The 24,561-nt window shown below is 43.3% G+C and overlaps 1 long non-coding RNA gene across 1 annotated transcript; it reads left to right on the top strand.

Moving 5' to 3' along the window:
- The first annotated feature begins 16,699 nt into the window (after nt 1-16,699).
- Nucleotides 16,700-23,862, top strand: LOC144377095 (uncharacterized). Its single transcript, XR_013437756.1, has 2 exons — nt 16,700-17,141; nt 18,507-23,862. It is a non-coding gene; the product is annotated as an uncharacterized LOC144377095 (long non-coding RNA).
- Nucleotides 23,863-24,561: the final 699 nt, after the last annotated feature.

The raw sequence follows: 24,561 nt of genomic DNA, 5'->3' as shown, positions 1-24,561 counted from the left end.
ACTACATTGCAAATGACTTGGAAAATCCAGTCAGAAAACAGTGCTCACATTCCCATGGATGTCTCCTCTTGGGGTACCTCAGACCCCAAATAACTCAGCAGTCAGGAGCAGGCCTCCAGAAAACCAAGGGAAAGTTTGCAGTATTTTCTCAGGGTATAGTGCTGCTTGTTCCAGGGCCATCATCTGCACAGAATGAAACTTGGTTCCCTAGTGTGACAGTATCTGTTTACCAGATTTGAGGTATTATTGTTTCAACTTTTGCACATACCCATTTTGTTCATGCTGTGTGCATGATGTCAGAAGATTAGGGTCCAAAGGGACTAGGGGACCAGGTAGCAAACTCTCCAAAGTTAGTTTTTCCTTTTGATTCTTCTGAGAGCAATAAACATGGAAGAAGCCCCTCCCTATCCCAATCTCAGGCCCCTCACTTTAATTCCTGTCCCGGAATTAATCATTTCCCCCAAAAGAATGACTTTTCCTTTAGACTAAATATTACTTCATAACTGAAAAGTTGGGAAAATCTTAATGTCCACCAACACAGAAGTGATTAACTGATTTTACGGCATCCTCCAAAAATCATAAGAGGCATTAACATTAGTATGATAAAGTTTATGAAACCCATGAACAATGTGGGGAAATGTATCACATATTGTAACCAAGTTTGTAAGAAACGATTATGGACTTGGGGGGGGAACACTGAAAGGAACCACAACAAGGAGCTAACTGTTTTATTAGGATGGTATTCTTCCCACCCACCCTCTGCTTTCTATTATTTCTGCAGGGTTCTGCTTTTCTTTATAATTAGTTATATAAACAATAACCTTTTTGCATTAGTTTGGGCTCATTGGCTGCAAGAAACAGAAACTTTATTCAAACAAGCATTGATTCACAGTTGAGAAATCCAGTCCCAAGTAAATGCAAGTGCAGGACCAGTGCTGTTGTCCTTTCTCTGTCCCTTGGGTTTGCTTCTACTTTCTTATTGGCCTCTTTCTTACAGACTGAAGAGATTTTTTTCCTCCAGGCACTGGAGACAATAGACACAAGGGAGTCTGGTTTATTCTGTTATGATAGCTCTCCATCCCAGTTCATAGAAAGAACTTTTCATTAACAAGAAGCTTATATTAAAACTGAGAGAAAAATATGTTTGGCCCAATTGTTCATCTCTAATCTAATCATGAACCTTGGTGGGTAGAGGAAACCAGCCAGTCTGTGGTCAGGGGAACATGGTGCCATGATGAATATGCCAGGCATGGTGAGCACCAGAGGTCAAATGTAAAACACACAAGGGATATGTTTGCCTGGCAAAGAAATAGGTGCATATTCCACCAGTTCTACTAATTTATCAAGCTTCCATCCCATCTCTCCCCATCTCCAAACATCTCCAAACATGGATGCAATAGAGCTGTCTCTGCTTCAACATTGATCATGCATCTTCTTCAATTCATTGTAATTATATGTTGCAAAAGACATGTTCCTAAGCCTGGTCCACCACCTATGACTACATATACATACCCTCATCTCTCTGATCCCCAGCCCCAAAATGTGCACACACACAGAGAGAGGGCTGAATAAAACTAGTGATGACCACCTGATCCCAAAGAAGCCAGCATGTTTGCTGGTTAGAAATCTGACTTCTGGTGACCTTGCACCAAGAAATGAACAGATTCTATCTTGAGACTTTGATATAAAATACAAGATTGCTGACAGCTGGTGGTGAGAACGTCCCATAAGTTGAAAGTAATAGCAGCTGTTTTCAAGTTGATGAGTAAAGGGAGGAAGCTGTTTTGCAGAGGAAGAAAAATGGAACTGACAATAAGTAGGGAGGAAAGAAGAGCTGGTGGCCCAAGAGAGGAAGACAGAGGTCGTAGACAGCTGCTTCTGTCCTGCTCATCTCCCCTGATGCTCAGCTGCACTGATTTCATGTCCTTGGATTCTGTGAAATCTCTGTATCCTTGCAATAAACATGCTTCTTTACTTGAGTAACTTTGAATAAGTTTTGCTTTCTCACAACCAAAGGAGCCATAACTTAAACAATTTCATGCAACTTTTTTTTTTTTTTTTTTTTTTGATGCTGGGATTGAACCCATGGCCTTGTGCATGTGAGGCAAGCACTCTACCAACGGAGGTATATCCCCAGCCCTCATGCAACTTTTTAATTTTCTCCAACACTGTACGGAAACTTGTTTAAGGGTAACCAATGTGTCTTAATTCATCTGTATGATCCAGTTCATAGTATGATAGAATTATACAATGTTGATAAGGTAAATAAGGAGATAACCAGATTATTGATATTCTACCATTAGCTGAATAGTGAACAAGTTATTTTGTCTGCCCTACATCAACTCCTTTATGAAATAGATTTTCCTCTATCTGGTGGGACTAAGAATCCCAGGCTCACTCCCAACCCACCGAAGTAGAGATCTGACCCACAGGAGGTCAACCAGCTTCTCCCATGTAGCATTTTTAAATCTAAGCCATTGGGTGAGAGCTCCCTAAAGGGAGGTTGATGAGTTTCTGCAGCCAGAGCTCCTCTGGTCCTGGTCTTTCAGGAGCTGATTTCCAGCTCATTTTCAATCCTAGGACTATTCGCCATTCTTCTAATACCTTTCTTTTCTTCTTTCAGTAGTCAGAGTCAATTTCTGTTGTTTTCCACCTAAGAATCCTTTCTGGTATAACTTGGTTCCCAGGGACGACAGTTTCTCCCCTACCCATCAAGAACAACGGGAAGAAATTCCTTCTTTGGTGCGTGCAGCAGCACATTATTTTTAAAACAAATAAATCATGCCTTCATCGATCAGTCACCCCACTCCTGATCCAACATTTTCATCTGCCTTTTATGCAAGAGGCATTATTTGTTCCGCTTGTTTATATTCAGCCTCATCCTTACCTTCTTAGGCTGTCTCAGAGAGAAAGTCACAAACAGGAATCTTTCAAGGAGTTGTATGTATTTGGGCACACAGGCAACAGAGGCTAACTTCACTAAGCTAAGTTAACACTTTTCCTACAGCAATATATAAAACAGACTTCACTCCTCTGGGTATGAAGGGTCTGTTTTCAATCCGACAAGGCAGCTCCCAGGCTTGGGCCTGGTGTCCCAGTTTCTGACAATAGGCCCATTCTGGCCCTTTGGATCGGCATCCTTCCTCTTGGAAAAAAAGCCATGCTTAGGGTGTTGGTCTTCATTTTCCTAAGACCTTGGATTCCAAGACAGTTTGTCTCCTCTAAATGCTCTGAGTCATTATTCTATTTTACTGAAGTACTTGGAATGAGAGCTTTTGGGAAATGCTCTGTATAATTATATAAATGAATAAGCACATTCATTTGAACTGTTTTCAGATTTCCTAGAATAAAATCTTATGTTCCTTCTTTGGTGCTAATTTCTCGAAGTGGGTAACAACATAGGGGGACATCCTTGCACAATCCGATGGTATTTACAAGGCAATCTAAAGCCCCGTCAATAGATACTCCTTTTGCAAATAGTTGTTGAGCCCCTTCTCAATGTCAGGCATTGTGCTGAGAGCTGGGCATATATAAGTGAAGAAATCAAAAACAGCCCTCCCTGCATAGATCACATAATCTAGTGGAGAAGGGAGAGAAACATAAGTAAAACTAAAAGATAATCATCAATTAGTGATTAGTGATTAAAGAAGTGAGCAGGAACAGTGATAGATAATAACAAGAGGGAACCTTCTTAAATAAGAGGTGGCAGCTGCATGCAGCTCTCTGAGGCTTGGAGGATAAGGAATGAGGTGGATCAGCCCAGATGAGGCCCAGAAGTGGGAAAGAGCTTTATGTGTTTGAAGAACTAAGTACAGCAGCTGAAGAGAGGAGAAATGGTGGAAAAGGAAGAACATTTGAGACATGAAAGGAGTCTGAATTTCATGATAAATATAATGAAAATAGTCACTTTGGGGAAATACTAGACACTCTCTTCAAAAAATTAAATATAAAATTTACCATACAGTCCAGCAATTCGACTAGTAAGCTCACTAACTTGAAAACAAAATAAATAAAAACATGTTTACATAAAAAACTTGTGCATGAATGCTCATAGCAACTTTACTCATCATTGCCCAAGACTGGAAAAAAAATCTAATTTTCTATCAAAAAGAACCTGATTAAATAAATTGTAGCATGCTCACCTAATGGATACTGCAGGCAAGGGAAAAAGGACAAACTACTGACACCTGTAAGTAGTAACTGGACACCTGTAAGTTCTGGAGAGGTAATAGGGAAAGAGACTTCATTTGAGAATTCTGAGACTAATCAATGGTGGAAAGCATGAAACAAATAAATAAAAAACTCTTTTGAGACATTAAACTATAAAGGGATGCAGAGAAATGTGCAGTAACTGAAAAGATATGAGGGAACAGAGGACTTTTAAAAGATAAAGGAGAGAATAACCCTTGAGAAAAGGAATGGATCATAGTTTAGGAGGAAAAGGAGGTAACCAGAAGAGTAATACCTTGAGAAGGTGAGAGAGGCCAGGATCCTGAGACCACAGAGGATATACCCTGAGGAGCAGCTGACCTGAGTGGGAATAGGATATTTGGTCCTTTATTCCAAGAGTACAGAGGGGGAAGACACAGATGGATGCAGTTATAGATAAGGGGAATTCACGTTGAATGGTTCTAACTTTTCGATTAAATACGGTTGACACAGATTAAGTAGATCGTCTTGAAGGGTGCAGGAATAGAATCAGGGATTCTAGAAGAGAGGCAAAGATATGAAGTATCCTGAGAGACATAAAAGCAAGTGTATTGAACCTGGGCAGTGGATTGAGACTGAATTTAAAAATGACTGTGTGGTTTTCTCCACAATAAACAGTTGCTCAGATTCATGCAGGTGGATGGTTAGGACATCCAGGCTTGGAGTTTTGCCAAGTGAGTCTGATGGAGGTAGAGATACACACAAGGACTTGACAAGTGATGAAAACTATGAACCGTATAATGGATGCTCAACAGAAGAAACACATTAAGGTCAGGTCTTATCTTAATTTTTGGTGTCTCTTTATGCTTGCCTTCCCTACCATCCTCCATAATCATTGCCCACATTTGAACTAATCCATGTGTCTATCAATTCTGATAAGAAGCTAGAAGAGAGATTTAACCAGCTGTCAGCTCAGCTTCTGGAGCTCAGTCTTTGATTCCTCTGACTTCCAGATGCAGATTCAGCACACACATACTGAATGCCTCTGTGCCCGCCACTGTGCTCAGATCAAGTCCCCATTTGGTGCCCTGGTTCAAAGAACCAGTGTATCATCACTTACAGCTCTTTCCCAAACCCATGCTCCAATAAAATGAAGCTCCTCAAACCAATGATTAGAGTTCTTCTGCCTACCCGCAACTGTCTCATGTTAATCCTTTCCATCACAATTGCCTACCCCCAACTGTCTCATGGTCCCAGCCCTCTCTGAGGGAGAAGATATTGTAACTTCAGTAGTCAGAGCCCAATCAATGCACCACCTTTTTACTAATGGACTTGCCCGTTTTGAGAGTGATGTTTTGTTTCTCATCTGACCATTTAGCTCCCTTAGGTAAGGATCTAGTGGGAAGAAGAGTGTCTTAGTTTGTTTTCCGTTGCTATGACAGAATATCCAAGATTTATAAAGAATGGAAGTTTATTTAGCTTGTGGTCTGAAGTCTGGAAAATCCAAGAGCATGACGTTGGAATCTGCTTGGAATCAGGCCTTCATTCTGCATTGTAACAGGACAGGAAGGTATCACATAGTGAAACAGAAAAAAACTTGCTAGAGTGAGCTTGCTTTTCTAACAGAGCCTGTGCCACGATAATCCATTAATCCATTCAGGAGGTCTCTGCCATCATGTCCCATCACCTGTCAATGTTCCCACCTCTCTCCACTACTGTGATGGGGACCAATTCATGAGCTTTAGGGGAAACATTCAAATCATAGGGAAGAACCAAAATCCAGGCATTGTAGTGTCCCTGGCCATAATGTCATCACAACAGAATCTAAAACCCATTTGGACTTCTAAACCAGCCAACGACATACCAAGATTCCTGATTAATGCATCCTAAATTCTCGATTAATTGATCCCATCCACTTAATAAAATTTCCAAACTTTCATTTTGACATCCACTACATTACTGTTACAGACCAAACACTGTGTCCCTCAAAAAGATGTTGAAGAGGCTGGGATTGTGGCTCAGTGTTAGAGCACTTGTCTGGTACATAGGGGGCACTGGGATTAATCCTCAGCACCACATATACATAAATAGATAGATAGATAGATAGATAGATAGATAGATAAAACACAGAGATCGTGTCCATCTACAACTAAAAAAATAAATAAATAAATAAAAAGGTATTGAGTCCTAACCTCCAGTGTCTTAAAATGTGACCCTATTGGGACACAGACTCATTGCAGGCATAATTATTTATGCCAAGGTCATACTGGAATAGGATGGGCCCTTCATCCAATATGACTGGTGCCCTTCTTTAGAAGAAAAGCAGAAGAGACCCAGAGATGTAGACACACAAGAAAAGCCTGCTATGTGAAAATAGTAAAAGTCAAGTCTACCGCTACAAGCCAAGGTGCACCAAGGATTGCTAAGGAACCACCAGAAGCTATAAGAGGCAAGAAAGAATGACCTCCTACAGGTTTCAGAAGGAGTCTGGCCCTGTCAACACCTTAATTTTGAACTCCTGGCCTCCAGAACTGTGACCCGCAATAAATTTCTGTTAAGTTACCCAATTTGCAGTACTTTGTTATGGCAGCCCCAGGACACTAATTCAACTACTGCCATTACCATGGTCCCCTATGACAGTTTTTTTTTTTTCTACCAGACTGAAGCTTCCCTTATCCACAGACACAGAATCTACTCTTTGAGTTCCTGCTCTTTTTCTGCTGGGTGGGCTTCATTCCAACTTCTCAGTCTCCATCACCCTCCCCGCTAAGTTGGGCAGCCACATCTGAATTTGCTTTGATTTTTCAGAGGGTCAGGACATCCTCAATTGTGCTTTAGGAAAGCACAGTTTGACATGTATATGTCAAAACTACTGTATGACCCAGCAATCCCACTTCTGGGTAAATAGCCAAAGGAAATGAAATCAGCTTATCAAAGACATACCTGCCCGCTCATGTTTATTGCAGTACTGTAGCCAAGATATGGAACCAACCAAGGTGACTGTTACGGTTTGTATACGAGTTGTCCCCCAAAAACTCCGGTGTTTGACATGGTAGCCATGGCAATTATCTAGGAGAGGAAACACTAAGTGCTCACCCCTCTTTTTTTTGTGCCAGAAAGAATTCTGAAAGGGATCAGGAAGGTCTCCCACTGGACCTTATGCACAGTGACCCAAAGAAGCTGGGAGTCCCTGTGTGCTTTGGTGTTTCCATGTAGCTGAAGATGGACACAGAATAAGGAACACGGGGGTCAGACAATAGCATGAGGAACAGTGAGAGTTACAACATAGGATGGAGTTGAAAAGAGTGGGCTGCAATGTCCAAAGTACTTATGGAGTTTAAATACGCCCCACGTTGGTGCATGAGATGGAAAAGGAAATGCAGGGATCCCTCTCTCATTCAATATGTGCAATGAAAGGAGCCAGAATAGAGCAGGCATCTCTGCAGGACTGTATCATGGTTCTAGAGATCAGTCTGCTGAGTCAAGCAGTGCTGGAATAAAAATGATTCAGGGAATAACCTCTGAGAAAGAGGGCTGCAAGAGATAGATGGGGGTTAAGAGCCCAGCCAAGTGGCCTGGAATTTGGGAAAAGTCCCTCATCTAAAAGTATATGATAGAAAACAGTGAGCCATCACAGGATGTGGATGGAGCGAGAAGCAGAAAGTTTGGGAGAGTCTTGGATTCTGCTTGGGCTCAACAAGTCCTGAGTCTGGTTCATTCAACAAATATTTATTGAACCTTTAGTGTGTTGAAGTCCAATTCATGCTAGGAATACAAAGGCAAACACAATACGGATTCTTCCCTAGAGGTTCCTGGTCTAGCAAGGAAAAAATACCCATAAGCAAATAATTGCAATACAGTGTGGTAAATGGTAAACTGAGATGTGAACAAAGAGCTATAGGCGTGTGGGGTGGGAAGACACAACTCTGCCTGGGGATTCGGGGGCAAAATATATATTGCATTAGTTTTAAGGTGGCCTAGATAAATAATAAGAGGAAAAGTCGAATTTTATTACAACCTCATATTCCACGTCCTCAACCTCATAATCCAGACTTTTCTTTTATTGCCGTTTCTTATCCTCTTTGAATTACAACTTCAAGTTAGAATAATCATGTATTGGAACGATTTGCCACTGCATCGTGAAAACATGAATGCTTCAACCAAATTCAGTGAATTTCCGGATTTAAAACCCTTACACCTTCAGAAGTTTGAAAGTCTTGGACCCATGGAGTTAAAAGACAGGTCTGTGGCTGGTGACCAGATGCAACCGGAGATTGTCCAAAGTGGCTAACAGAGCACTTAATGAACCCTCTTCTACCTTTCATTACAATACTAGGAAACAGAACGAAGTGGCAAAAACTATAGCAGACATTTTCCCACTTTGCCTGCCTGCTCTGTCCTCTCCACTCCCAGTCTTCTGCTTTGACCTCTACTAATTGGGCAGTGCCTGTGGTCCCACCCTGGCTAAAGTTGATTGGTTCATTGATGAACACCTAACCCAAATAGACCAATGTGATTCTTCCTTTCCCAGACTTTAAAGAAACCCTCATACATTGTTAGTGGCAATATAAATTAATATAGTCACTATGGAGAAGACCAGGGAGGTTCCTCAAAAAAACTAAAACTACTGAATGACCCAGCAATCCCACTTCTGGGTAAATAGCCAAAAGAAATGAAATCAGCCTATCAAAGACATACCTGCCTGCTCATGTTTATTGCAGTACTGCAGTTCCATACCCAAGGTATGGAACCAACCAAGGTGCCTGTTATGGTTTGGATACGAGGTGTCCCCCACTTCTGCCACGGTGTTCTGCCTCACTTGGGCCCAGAGCATGGAGTCATCTGGCCAGAGACAACCTCTGAAACTCTGAGCCAAAATAAACCTCTCCTCTTCTAAGTTGTTCCCTTCAGGTATTTTGATGACAGTGATGAAAAGCTGATTAACACAGTGTCTATCAATAAATAAATGGACAAAGAAAATGCAATATATATATATATACACACACACACACACACACACACACACACACACACACACAATAGAATGTTATTTCATTATTTTTTAAAAAGAAAAAAATCCTGTCATTTGTGGCAAAATGTATGGGACTGGAGGACATTGTGTTGAGAGAAATAGGGTAAACACAGAAAAATAAATACTATATTTTTTATGCTTATGTGGCTGCTAAAAAGTTGATCTCAAAGAAGAGATTAGAGTAGAACAGTACTACAGGATAGGAAAGGTAGTGGGCAGAGGGAGAGGCAAAGAGGATGGTCAGATCACAGGTACCAAATGTAGACAGGAAGAATAAGTTCTAGCACTCTACAGCACTGCAGGGTGATGATGGATATTTTTAATATATTTTTATATATGTTGTGAAGCACTGGAAGAGAGAAGTTTGAAGGGTCCGAATGTAAAGAAATGGCAAATGCTTTACAGAGCTGGAAATGCTAATTAGCCTGATTTGATCCTTACTCATTGTATCCATGTATTGAATTATCACACTGTACCCATAAATGCCTACAAGTATTGTGTGACAATTTAAAAAAAATTAAATCAGTAAAAAGTCCCCAGGTTTAACTTTGGAACACGGGAACTTGGCTTCTGTTGATCATTTGAACTGGGAAGCTACATAAAAACGGGACTGAGGCCACCCTATTTGTGTCATGTTGAAGTGGAACAAACAAGGCCAAGCTTAAAACCCAGGAGAATGGAAAAAAATTACCGAGGGAAGCAGAGAGGAAAGTTCAGGAAAAGAAAAAGGAGTGGAGGGAACTGTCTTTGGGGCTGATGATTTTCACTTCTTGGCGAGGTTGTAATAAAGTGTTCATCTGACTATCTTAATCCTTCTCCTCCTGAGTTACTGTTCATCTGGATCTGATCTTGAGAAGCTTTCTTGTTTAGATGTGTAAGGCAGGTCGTCCAAGCCATGGAGAAGACCCAGCGGAACCCTTTATTTAAGTACTTTAGGCTCTGATGGGAACACGGCAGTTGAAGAGGGTTCCATACATCACAGAGCTGAGGTTTGAGGAAAGGGCGACCTGAGATCCTTACACCATAGAAAGCAGAGCTATTGCTGCTTAGCCTATAAGTTGGGGGACTTTGGAACCTGCGTTGACTGGGCCACCCAGGGGTAAGCTTCCCTACATTGTGGGAGAGACTAGTGACATGGCAAATTTTCCGTGGAGCCTTTTCATTGGGCAGTGGGCTCATCATTGCTTGAATTGTGGTGTGGTTGGAACAAGGTGAAGCTCCAGCTCTTGCTGGATCAGGGTCTTCACCACAGCCACCCAGCTTCAGATTGTAATGACCAGTACCCTCCTACCAGCCTGCACCACACGGGGTTCACGATAAACCTTAAGTTAAAAGGACACACTGTACATATTAAGAGAAAGGTGTTTGTGGCCTTGAGAGGATTGTACTGGATTTCTGAATGATCACTCAAAGCATGCCAGTTACCTCCCACACTTCTCAATCCATCAGAGCACTCTGGTTTCCTAGGCATAAAGAAATTTCAGGGGGTCGGGGGCTGGGGTTGTGGCTCAGTGGTAAAGCGCTTGCCTAGCATGTGTGAGGCTCTGGGTTTGATTCTCAGCACCACATATAAATAAATAAAGGTCCATCAACAACTAATAAAATATTAAAAAAAGAAAGAAAGAAAGAAAGAAACTTCAGAGGGCCTAGCTTTATTTCCCACCCTAGGACTTTCCAAAACACTCATATCCTAATTACTTCTGCTTTTTTCCTTAAATTAACGTGCATGGGTTTCTGTCACTTAGAACTAAACAATCCAGGGTAAAACAGAGACTAAAGTTAAAAGAAGACCATTGCCAGAATCAGGGTAAAAAATCTCCCTAATTTACAAAGCTCGTTCAAGAAGGAAACATTTTACATGTTCTTTGTTGGATTGAAATCTGTAGTTAATGACTGAATACGTCTGCCCTTGGAATCCAAGACAGAGGACAGGGTGGGGAGTAAAAAGCTTTGTATCCCCCTTCCTATCATCTTCCTCTGCATGGGGATGAGAGAACCCACCAAAAACAAGAGAGCTGGCACCACTGGTGTTCAGTATTTATTTCCTAAGACAGCCAAGTTCATGATGATTTATTTCCTTCCTTCCCCTCCCCAGACCTATGTCCTAAAAATGTTCAGAAACAAAATGCAAGAATACGATAACGTTGAGAGCAGTGGTTGCTTTATCCAGAACACTGTGAGAAGCAGGTGCAGCAGACCCCTAGAAGAAGCCCAGCTTGTTGAAGCTTAGGCATTTGCTTGACCTACATGCATGTGCACACGTACACACACACACACACACACACACACACACACGCACTGGCTCTGAGGAGACAAAGAACAGAGGCCCCAGAACCAGAGACCCTTCTTTTGCTCCCAAACTGGGAACCTGATGCCGGAGTAAAGGCCACATACTCAGATCATGCAAGAGGCTAAGATCTACGGAAGGAGATACCCCGACCCTAAAGGGATCAGAGCAGTCTGTTAGCAACGCGAAAGAAAATCTAGCTTTAACTTCCTCTCAAAAATGAACACGAAACCAAAAAATCCAATAGGAAGCACAATGAAGAAAAAACGAAATTCTGTCTTTGAAAAATTATTTACCACAAGAGACAGAATAAATTTTTAGAAACCTGCTTGATGTTTGAATACCATGAAAGATATTGGTCTCTGTAAGGTAGACAAAAAGAATCACAAATAGAGACCCCAGCTGACTTAAAATTTGGAATACAAAGGAAACTGGATGAAATTTTCAATGCTATAATGAAATAAAAATAAAGCAGCAAAATATTTTTAAATCTCCCTAAATGGCAATGATTAGCAGCACTGAGCCCCCCACAACCCCCAATCTAATCTGTGATATAGAGGACAAATTTTGGGAAATCTCCAAGATTAGAGATGAAAGGAAAATGCAGAGGGGATGATGAGAGAGAAGGTGATACCATGGAAACAGAGATTGAACATCAAATCACAAAATAGTTGGTACCCAGTGCAAGAAGCACTTCCTGATCCAGCACCTATAGGACTAATTCAATGCATGAGACCACTCTTAGGCAAGACAGGCCGTCCTGCCCCCACATTTTAGAGAGTTCTTCTTTAACCCTCCTTGGCTAACCCCCTCTTCATGGAGCAGAGTTCATGGGGCCAACAGGCTGAGCCTGCCTTCAGCTTGTCCTCTTCCCCCATACCCTGTACCTGAATTAAATTCTCTACCCAAATGCTGTAGCCCACTTCCCATACTTGTGATGGCCTCTCGCCTGGGCCCATCCTCCAATAGTTAGACCACTCCAAGGTGTGCACATCTCTAGGCTTGAGATGGACCAGAGGCAGTTGTTTGTAGGGGGCTCAGAGACATGCACGTTTGCACATCTACCTGCATGCATACTATGCTCCTTGGTTGTCATTTGGAGCCTGAAACAGAAGAGAGAGAAAAATAATCTGGAGGTGGGAGCCAGGTATCAGCTCTCCCTGGAATGCCACATTCTGAGTACTCGGAGGAGTGTGAAGATTCTAAATTCAAAGCTGCCTTCCACGTGTGCATGAGGGAGGGTACATTCATCCAGGTAAGAGAATAGAACATGATTTAACAGTGAGTGAGCATGATTCATAGCATTTAATATTTAAGCATATGATGTGAGGTCCTCCATTAGTACTCTTTCCCTGAGCCCCACAGTTGTGGGCAGATGCGTATGGCTTGCCATTTGTATTGCCATAATGTGACCTTTTAGCACTGCCTGTACAGAGAGCAGCCGTCAGCCTCTTTCACAGAAGAAGGGAGAAAAAACTTCCTAGTAGGGCACCCTGCTAGAATTAGAGCCAGGAGCACGGAAAACTGAATGCACCTTTGCTCTTTCCCATTGTGGTTAAGCCCAGGAAGGCAGAGCCCTGTTCTGAACCCCATGCTATAAATTGCTGCCTGAGGTGCCAGACAGAGCAGAGGCCCCCACATCCACTTTTTGGCTCCGGGCAAAACCTTTAGGGTAGTTGACCTGCTTGTTGCTGGAAAGACTCAATCATTTAATTCCTGAATGTCATGGCACCTGGGCAGTGAGTGGCATTTTGCTTCTAGTTGTACAGGTCCGCTCATGCCTGAGGATTTTAAGAGCTTTAATTCAAAGAGTTGTGGATCAGTTTGACTGGGAACCCTCCCCTGAGCACAGGGCTGGGGAGAGCCACTCTACCGTCTATACTGATGGCTCTGCGTGACTGCTCAAGGGGTTTCTGTGCCAGAGCAACTCTAATGTATCACAAGGAGCTTGGAAGGGACAGACTGGACTTCTGGATCTGCTCCTAGACAGGTAGTACTTGGGACAGTTAATTCTATGTGTCACTGTGACTCGCCTATGGTGTCGAGTTATTGGGTTAAACATGGAATGTTGCTACAAAGTTTTTTTTTCTGGTGTGATTAATATGCAAATCAGCAGATTTTGAGTAAAGCAGATTATGCTCCATGAAGTGGTAGGCTTCGTCTAATCAGTTGAAGGCCTTAAGAGCAAAGACTGAGACTTCTTAAAGAAGAAATTTGGCTTCAAGACTGCAACACAGAAACTTTATCTAAGTTTCCAGACTACTGCCTTGTGGAAAGCAGACTCATGACTACATATATTTATCTAAGTTTCCAGCATGGCCCCTGCAGAGAGATCTCAGATTTGCAAGACCCCATAATCATGAGCCGATTCATTCAAATTAATCTCTCTTCACAGGCACACACACACACGAAACCTAATACAGTTCCCAAATATTGCATTCTGAGAATACATTAGGAGTGATCTGGGATGCTATTTGTACCCCAACCCATAAAGAAGCGGAACCTTGCTAATGAAGATACACTGAAACCTGACCAAAGTCCCAGATTGGAGGCACAGAGTTAGGACCAGTTCCAAGCCCACTAATCCCTAGAAAGGTAGGATTTGATTGCAAACCAGTGTCCTGAATAAGACCAGGTGGAGGGAGGCAGGGGGGCAGGATGCATTCCTAGCTCCTGCCACTACCTCTTGCTGTGCTCACTCATTCTAGACAATCCTTCCACAGAACATGGGACAGCTGGCCAATCCCAAAGTCACTCTCTGATGGGGAGGGATTTTCTATTGTCCCATTGGCTGAGGACTTGGGCTGAGCCTGCCAACAGCTGATTCTAAAAGCTGGCAGCTGGGAGGCCTGGAGACAATGAGCCGCAGAGCTGAATGGGAACTTAGAAGGTTCCTAATGACATCCACACACAGTAGGCAGAGCCTGGGGTCAACTAAACCCAGAATGGCTGCTCTGTGAGTGACGACAAGGAAGAGAGCTGTAGCCAGAGTAAGGACATGACCTCTGAGGATAATCTCTCTGAGACTTGGTTTCCTCATCTGGAAAATGGTGTTCCTGATACATCAGAGCCATGCAATGAGAATGTCAAGGATAACATTTGTGTGGAACCACCAGGCCCTCATCTCATGCCCAATAAATATCAATGCCCTTTCCCTTCCAGGAAGGGGTCAGAGATCACTTCTGGTCAAGGGTGACATGTACAGACTTTTGGAGTCCTTTGCTAACTTTGTGACCTTGGCTTTTCCACACCAGCTTTGTCCTCTGCAAAGAAACAGTATCAATCCTACAGGATTATTGTGAAGGCTGGTTGAGATAGCCCACATAGAGACAGGACATAGCAGAGAAAAAGCCTTGAGAAAATGTTAGAGAAAGAAAGAGACCCTGATCTCTCCAGGAGAAGCATGGGAGGAGAGGGCTGGAGGGTGGGGGTTTGCTTTATTCTTGTAATGTTGCAGGGCAGAGGAGAAGCAAATGTCAGTGGTATGATTTTTAAGGAGGTGCCAGCTCTGCTTTGGTCTGGTCAGCATGAATGTTGACCTCTGGCTAAAGTCTTTAGCCCCTAGTACTGTCCCTGCCACCTGTCGCTGGGCTTAGTCTCAGGCAGCCAATGGACGTGCCTAGTGACAGACGTAGCTCTATGTGCAGACTGTGAGGCCTGAGGCTGCTTCCAAAAACATTGTCCTTTTAGAGGTTGATGTCAGCCAGGCCAGTTCATTCTCTAAGCTGGAAAAGAAGGCCTGGGGTTCTGGACAGATGGCTCTGACCTCTTGTTCAGCTCATAAGAAAGTGTCTTCCTGGCATGGAGCATATTTTCTTGCCCTTCCTCAACAATCAGGTTCAAAAATCCTCCTGGTTTTATATGTAATATATATTATAACATATAATAATATTATATATATTATATCTGTATTACAGATTATATGTGTATGTAATCTGTGTTGTATAATATATATGTAAACAATATATAATGTAAATGTCCTCGGGATATAATACATGTCATGTATAATATATGATAGATATATGTTACATTATGTAATAATGATAATACGTCATGCCTTCTGATGGGGGGTCTTGCTCAATGACAACCCTTTATAGATATGAAAAGGTAACAGGGAGCTGAATTGGAGATGAGGGACTAATGACTAGAGAAAGCCAAGATGGAAGAGAAAGACTGGGAAGCAACATTCCCAGTTGAAAAATTGACTAAGCAACACTCTGGAATCAATAACATTTAATATTCAGTTTAAAGCCATGTACCTTTTTTATTTATCCAAATGTTTAGTAGAATCTGCTATACACAGAAATTCATGTGAGTTTGTGTGTGTGTGAATTTAGAAAAAAAGGATGAATTCCATCTTTTTCTATGCATGGTGCATGAGAAAGAACTAGTCGTGAACTAGTCCATAGTCATGGAGTGGCAATCCCAATCCATCTTACTCAGAGCTTCTGGGACAGGGAAATCACAGATGACACCAAATACGTGCCAGGCTTAGTCCAATGATTATCTAACAGAACAATGGCTTTGCAAAATCTGCTCCATCTTTTATTATCGGGATGACATTTTAAGCAGCCACTCCCTTTGCTCAGCTTTGCCTCTGTGAGCTCGCCTCTCGCCTCCTGCCTCGTGAAGCAAACAACTCTGCATAGAAATGAAGCCATTGTTGAGAATGCCATGTATCCTGTATTCAAAGGTGGAAATTTGGCTTGTCCCCTGAAATATCTCAGGCTTTCAAGAACAACAGCCTGGAGCTGGTCACACTGGGCTTCCTATACCTCCATGCTGCTGACCTCCTTGCAATAAAGCATGACTTGGAATTGATCTAGACTCTATGATCTTGCAAAGCAACTGGCAACCCACACTGTTCTTTCAATTATCTCTGTGCTTTCCCTCGCTGCTCTCCCTCACCCCCAACTTAGAGAACACACCCTACCTACTGTGGTTTGAAGAACTGAGCCATGAGAATGTTTTAGGAGACAGTGATTTCTCTTTTCCTCCTTTCAAACTAACCACATTGTAAAAATCCTGAAGCCTTTGAAGTTGATAATAATAATAATAATAATGATAATAATAATATTGATAACAGTGAATAGATATTGAATGCCAGCATGTGACAGGTACTCTGCCATGTCACTTTATTTTAACAAACAGCAACCTTATGCAGTGGGTATTATTCATATTTATATACCATTCTCATTCTCCAAATGATGAAAATCACATTCAACTGAAAGGTTAATAAAATAGGTACTTGTCACTCTTTTTTCTATATGCTTAACAAAACACTGTTGAAATCTTGTTCCCAGGATGTGTTGTCCCCAACTGTGAACTCTTTGCTAATCTTGTTCCCAGGATGTGCTGTCCCCAACTGCCAAACTGCAGGATGCACTCCCTCACTCGGTTGCAGGCAAACTGCCCACTCACCCTGACCCATCAATGAACTTCCCTCCCTGCCCTCTCCAAGAAAAGTATATAAGCTCTGCTCAAGCGGTTCTCAGGGCTCTCTCTCTCTTTGTTATAGAGGGAGCCCCAGCATGCTGGTCTCCAAATAAACCCACCCTTCTGCTTTTGCATAAGACAGTCTCTTGTGGTCTCTTACTCCGACGTTTCGCTGGACCCTTACATTTGGTGCATCATCGCCGGACAGGGAGACCTCAACAAGACTCCTTTAGGGGGGTAAGTATGGCGCCTTATCTCCTTCTTCTTCTCCTCCTTGTTTTTCCTTTGTGATTGTCTGGCTTCTGGTTTCTGGCTTCTGGTTTTTGGCTCAGAGAAGAGCAAAAGCTCTCAGAGCTTCTGGGGGGGACGGAAGTGCCCCCATCTGGGAGGGACGGAGGTGCCCTCATCTGTCTTCTGGTTTTCTGGTTTTGGGTTGGCAGAGTGTGGTTGTCAGCGGAGAGCGTAAGTTCTCCCTGGCGGTGGTGGATAGACGTGTCCCTGAAGCCACAGACCACGTCTCCTCAAGGGACGCTTTGGGAGACTCTGGGGGGGACGGAGGTGCCCCCATCTGGGAGGGACGGAGGTGCCCTCATCTGTATTCTGCTGCCAACCCGTCTGGTTTTGCCGGCAACTATTCTTTCTCTCAGGTTGAATTCACTGTCTGTTTTTAATCTTTGCCTCTGGATTTGTGTTACACGTTTACTGTTCATTGTGTGTTCATTGTGTGTCCGTGTTGGTGTCACATTTGTCATTTGTATTGTCCCTGTCTTTGTTCAAGTAACTTTCATTATGGGACAGAGTCATTCCACGCCTCTGTCCCTGACCCTTGATCACTGGGCTGAAGTCCGCATAAGGGCTCAGAATCTTTCTTTTTCAGTAAAATGTCGGACCTGGCAGACTCTTTGTGCCTCAGAATGGCCTGCCTTTGGAGTTGGATGGCCTCCAGAAGGATCTTTCTACTCCCCACTAATTCGAAAAATTAGAGATATTGTTTTTCAGCCGGGACCACATAGCCATCCAGATCAACAGCCGTATATCTTAACTTGGCAGGACCTTTGTGAATCTCCTCCTCCCTGGGTGAAGGCTTTTCTTGTCCCTGTTCCTGCTCCTACCCCTCCCCCTACGATTCTATCTCTCAAACCTCCTCCTCCACCCTTTGTTCTCCCTGAGTCTCAAGATTTGACTCTGCTGGACTCTCCTCCCTTTCCTTATCCCCTGCCTTCATTCCCCAACCCCCAACACCCTCTAAGAGATTCCCCTGCTGCTGACTCAGCTTCTCCACCACAGGAGGTTAAGCCAGCTCAGTGCCCTACAGATGACCAACCCACGGCACACATAGCCCCTCCTCCCCTGGAGGAAGCTGGCCCGGCTAAAGGAACTCGCCGGCAGCGAATGATTAAAAACCCTGAAGCCCCCATAATACTTCCCCTCCGTCCTTATGGGCCAATGATAGAGGATGACCATGGTGGAAAAATGCAAGCCTACCAGTATTGGCCTTTCTCCTCTTCAGATCTATATAATTAGAAAAATAACAATCCCCCTTTTTCCGAGGACCCCACCCGGCTCACAGGTCTGATCAAGTCATTGATGTTTTCACACCAGCCTACTTGGGATGACTGCCAACAACTCTTAGGCACTCTCTTCACGACAGAGGAACGAAAGAGAATCCTCCTGGAAGCAAGAAAAAATGTCCTTGGACCAGATGGGCGACCAACACAACTTCCCAACATAATCGAACCTGACTTCTCCTTGAACCGACCCAACTGGGACCCCAACACCTTTGAAGGTAGGGAGCATCTGTCCACTTATTGCCGGGCTCTAATAGCGGGTCTCCAAGCAGCCGCTAGATGGCCAACTAATTTGACCAAGGTAAGAGAGATTATTCAGGGGCCTAATGAATCACCCTCTATGTTTCTGGAGAGAATTATGGAGGCATATAGGAGATATACTCCTTTTGATCCTCAGGCAGAGGATCAAAAGGCATCTGTCACGATGGCCTTTATTGGGCAAGCTTCCCTAGATATTAAAAAAAAAAAGTTACAATGCTTAGATGGATTACAAGATATGACTTTGAGAGATTTAGTCAGAAAAGCTGAGAAGGTATACTATAAAAGAGAAACTGAGGAAGAGAAGGAACAAAGGAGGGAGAAAGAAAGGGAGCAAAGGGAGGATAAAAGAAACAAAAGACAGACTGAGGCATTGACTAAGGTCCTGGTCACAACAACAAATAGGCCAGAAGTTAAGAGACAGGGAGACAGAAAGAGATACCTGGGTCCACGCCAGAAGCCACATCTGGCCTCAGATCAATGTGCCTACTGTAAAAAAAAAAGGACACTGGGCCAAAGACTGCCCTAGAAAGAAACAGCCACGCCAGCCAGCCATTCTAACTCTGGAGGATGACTAGGAAAGTCAGGGCTCAGATCCCCTCCCCGAGCTCAGGGTAACTTTTGAAGTGGAGGGGACCCCAGTAAACTTTGAAGTGGATACAGGGGCAATATGCTCAGCCCTTAAGGCCCCCTTGGGCCCTCTATCAACTAAAATGTCTCAAATTCAAGGGGCTAATAACAGTAAATATTGGGCTTGGACAACTAAGAGGACCATGGACCTGGGGAAAGGAAAAGTCCATCACTCCTTCCTAGTGATCCCAGAAAGCCCCATTAATGGGCAGAGATCTACTCACCAAACTCCGGGCCAGAATAACTTTTAACCCTGAAGGCCCCCAAATGGAATTTCTAAATCCTTCAGTAAAAACTCCTATAGTCATGGCTTTAACTATGTCAGTAGAAGATGAACATCAACTCTTCACACCCCCCAAGACTGATCAAACAGGCAAGCTATCTCAGAAATGGATAACAGATTACCCAGATGCCTGGGCAGAAACTCCTGGGTTAGGCCTAGCTGTGAAACAACCTCCAATAATGGTGGAGTTAAAAACCTCAGCCTCCCCAATTAATATTAAACAATATCCTCTGAGCAAAGAAGCCCTGTCAATTGGCCTGGAACATTCTCCTGCTACCAGTAAAAAAGCCAGGAACTGGGGACTATCGCCCTGTTCAAGACTTAAGAGAGATCAACAACAGAGTGCAGGACATTCACCCCACAGTACCTAATCCGTACAATCTGCTTAGCACCCTGAACCCTGAGCGAAAATGGTATACTGTTCTGGACTTAAAAGATGCTTTCTTTTGCTTGCCTCTACATAAAGATAGTCAATTGCTGTTTGCTTTTGAGTGGGTAGACCCAGAAACCGGAACGTCCGGTCAACTAACTTGGACCAGACTCCCACAGGGGTTCAAAAACTCCCCCACTCTTTTTGATGAAGCTCTCCACAGAGATCTCAATAACTTCAGAACCATGCACCCTGAAGTCACCCTACTCCAATATGTGGATGACCTGCTACTGGCAGCAGACTCCAAGGAAAACTGTAAGTCTGGGACCCAAGCACTATTATCCGAGCTTCTGCCAAAAAGGCCCAAATTTGCCAGCAAGAAGTAATCTTCCTGGACTATTCCCTTAGGGGCGATAAACAATGGCTCACTGAGCCCAGAAAACAAACCGTTGTGCAGATACCACCCCCATCTAACAAGAGGACAAATGAAGAGGCTAAATTGACAGCCCTAAACAGAGTAACCATGTTAACACTTTCCATATGGGGGAAATATGAGTCAGGAGATTTAACTACATCAGAGCACCCCGACAACTTAACATCTGAGGACACTGACACTGAACTCCTTGACTACACTGAACCCAACTTGCAATTTCAGAAAGCCCTACACTACATTAAAAATGTACACCAACTCACTCACCTTGGTTCAAAGAAACTGCAGGCATTTCTAAAGGATCAGGAACAGAGTTTTCCACTAACCGGCTCACAACAAAAGGAAATAGCTGAATGGGTAACAAAAGCCTGTCGGGTCTGTCCATTGGTTAATGCTTACCCCTCCAAGCTTCCTATAGGAAGGCGCCTTCGAGGAACCAGACCAGGACAATTCTGGGAAGTGGACTTTACTGAAATTAAGCCAGCAAGGTATGGACTTAAATATCTCCTAATCTTTGTAGATACATTTTCAGGATGGATTGAAGCCTTCCCCACAAAAAAAAAAAAAAAAAAGAAACGGCGCAAATGGTGGTCAAAAAGATCCTGGAAAATATTTTTCCAAGATACGGCCTGCCTAAGGTAATAGGGTCCGATAATGGACCGGCGTTCATGGCCCAGGTAAGTCAGGGGTTAGCCAGGACCCTGGGGATTAATTGGAAGTTGCATTGCGCTTATAGACCCCAGAGCTCAGGACAGATAAAAAAAATAAATAGAACCATTAAAGAGACCTTGACAAAATTAAGCTTAGAGACCGGCATAAAAGATTGGACTATGCTCCTGCCTTATGCATTGTTTCGTGCAAGAAATACTCCCTCTGTTTCTTTGTGTAACCTAACCCCCTATGAAATTCTCTATGATGCCCCTCCTCCAATAAGGGACCTGACCCCAACTCTAAGACCTAACAATTCCTTTCACACCCTCTTGCTTGACAGACTTAAAGCTTTTAAAAAAAAAACTCAGTGATACCCGTGGAAACAGCTGACCACTGCCTACCAACCTGGGGATGAAGGGACTCCACACCGATATCAAGTGGGAAACTTCATCTATGTAAGACGACATCAGGTGTCATCCCTAGAACCCTGCTGGAAAGGACCATACCAGGTGCTACTTATAACACCTACAGCGGTAAAGACTATCAAAGCCACAAACAGTCATGGCTGTGTGGGGGAAAATCCGACTTCTTCTGTAAGTCATAAGGATGTAAACATACAGGGGCTACCTGATGGAACCCAAACCTCCACCAGTTCTCAGACCATTGCCCCCTTGCTGAAGTAACAGGTACTGAGGTATCTCTCCACCCATTCACTCCTCTCTTCTCCTCTCAGTGCCCACACCGGGACCCACCAGGACTATCCAAAATGTAATGAAAATGGCCTTTAAAGTTGCTTTGTCATCACTGAAAACAGGTTACTAAAAATTTAAAGTCCCTCACAGGCTTTTTGGGATACTCACTCCAGTCTTCCCCTCTGCTCTACCTGTTCTACTACTCAAGTTTTTATTGCTAAGAAAATCCCAAACCCCTTTCCCATTATTCTTCTACATCTCTCCTTCCTCATTCTCAGATCCACGGAGCTGCTCTCAGCACCGCCTTCCCTGTCCTCCCCCTCTGTACCAGGCCCACAGAAAAGTCTTAACTGACCTTCTCCAGAAGTCTTCACTATGGCTGACTTTAGGACTTTCAGCAAAAGAGTCCCTATAAAAGAGTTCAGTATAGATAAACTTCCTCTTTTCATGTTGCCCTGTTCTACTTGGCCACTGGCTGGAAAAATCAGCACTCCTAAGCTAGACACCCCCTTACTAGTTTTTCACAAAATATGTGAACAGGGCCTCTGGCCTTGAGCTGAGGCTTCACAGAGATGGCTACATTTCTAAGATAAAAAAGTTATCAACTGGGCGCCATGGTAACAGCTGGCAAGGAAAAAAAAAAAAAAAAATTCTCCCCCTCCCAGGTGTGTCCTTAAAAAGTTAACTTGCCCAGAACAGGAAAAAAAAAAAAATAACAGAAACAAAAACTGCTTTTTGTGAACTTCTGCAGACTGTGAACTTCTGAGCCCTTTCCCTTACATGCTGAGTACGGAGTTCTAAAGCTGCCTAAACTTGGGGTTCAGGGGATTAATTGATTACAGCGGAAGCAATGCCCTCTGAATCCGGTTGCAGCCAAATAGAACTGTTTCCCTGTCTTCAGTGCTATCTTAGGTGCCTTGCCTTATCCATCCCTACAACAGTATAATTCTATATACTTAAACATTATTTATGTTTTCATAAAATGGTCAACAGATGTGATTAATTATGTAATGGTGCAGATGTTTCCCAGAATGCTCTATCATGACGCAGGTTCATTTAAAGATCAAATAGGGGGGCATACAACCCGGTTTCACCGGGAACCTGTATCCCTCGCTTTAGCCATCTTATTAGAAATGGGAATTGCTGCAGGGGTGGGCACAGGAACCACTGCCCTGGTCCATGGGACACGACAAATGACCCAATTAGAAACAGCAATGGACCAAAACTTAAAGATATTAGAAAACCTCCATCACAGCTTTGCAGGAATCTTTAACCTCTCTCTCTGAAGTTGTTTTACAGAACAGGCGAGGGTTGGACCTCCTCTTCATGAGAAAAAAGGGCCTTTGTGCTGCATTGAGGGAAAAATGTTGTTTTTATGCCGACCATACTGGAATTGTAAGAGAATCTATGAGTAAACTAAAAAAACGCCTTGAAGAGCGTCAGAGAGAGAGAGATGCCCAAAAAGGGTGGTACGAGTCTTGGTTCACACAATCCCCCTGGTTAACTACACTTTTATCAGCCCTGGCCGGCCCTCTAATAATTCTTATATTGTTGCTAACTCTAGGACCCTGTTTGCTCAATCGTGTAATTTCCTTTCTCCAATCCCAAATTGGACAAGTCAAACTTATGGTAATCAGACAACAATATACCCCACTAGCAGACACAGAAGGTGACACCCCCCAATGATCACTTTTATGATTAAAAGTAGCCAGAAGAAAAAGTGGGGAATGAAAGGTTAATAAAATAGGTACTTGTCACTCTTTTTTCTATATGCTTAACAAAACACTGTTGAAATCTTGTTCCCAGGATGTGTTGTCCCCAACTGTGAACTCTTTGCTAATCTTGTTCCCAGGATGTGCTGTCCCCAACTGCCAAACTGCAGGATGCACTCCCTCACTCGGTTGCAGGCAAACTGCCCACTCACCCTGACCCATCAATGAACTTCCCTCCCTGCCCTCTCCAAGAAAAGTATATAAGCTCTGCTCAAGCGGTTCTCAGGGCTCTCTCTCTCTTTGTTATAGAGGGAGCCCCAGCATGCTGGTCTCCAAATAAACCCACCCTTCTGCTTTTGCATAAGACAGTCTCTTGTGGTCTCTTACTCCGACGTTTCGCTGGACCCTTACACAACTAATATGTTTTAATCAGGTACTTGGCCTTAGGCTATATGCATTCACTGTAATCATTTATTCATTTTTTTCTCTTTTTCTCCAAAACCATTTTGATCCTGGGGGCATCCAGTTAGAGTCCAGGTTCTTGAGAAAGACATGCAGAAGTAACTGTCAGAACATAAATTTATTGAAAATGCAAGTGAAAATAACACTCCATAAACTAGAGCTGGGTGGGCCGAGAGAGAGAGAGTGGCTTAAGGCCCCATGTCTGGGCAACTCTTATCTCGTATGCTGAACTGTGCCTTGGTATACCATTTGTTCCCATTGGTTAATTTGTTCTTATCTAATTAGAATATAGGACTTGTGGTGGGAGTTGCCATGGGCGATAAGCCCTCAGTGACATTTGTCATAATAATGCAGCCTATCATAATAAGGACATGATGACTCATTGGTCTTGTACTCCAGCTAGCATTTTTTCTTGTACCCTGCCTCTGCCATCTTGACATCTCCAAACTCCTACCTCAATTTATTGAATACCCACTATGCACCAAAATAGCAAATACAGACATCTCTTGGTATCTGTGGGAGATGGTTCCAGGACGCCCTGTGGATACCCAAATCTGTGGATGCTCAAGTTCCTCTTATAAAATGGCATGATATTTGTATG

This window comes from Ictidomys tridecemlineatus, chromosome 4 (assembly GCF_052094955.1).
Source record: "Ictidomys tridecemlineatus isolate mIctTri1 chromosome 4, mIctTri1.hap1, whole genome shotgun sequence".
Taxonomy (NCBI): Eukaryota; Metazoa; Chordata; class Mammalia; order Rodentia; family Sciuridae; genus Ictidomys; species Ictidomys tridecemlineatus.
This window is presented reverse-complemented; position numbering and strand designations above follow the sequence as displayed.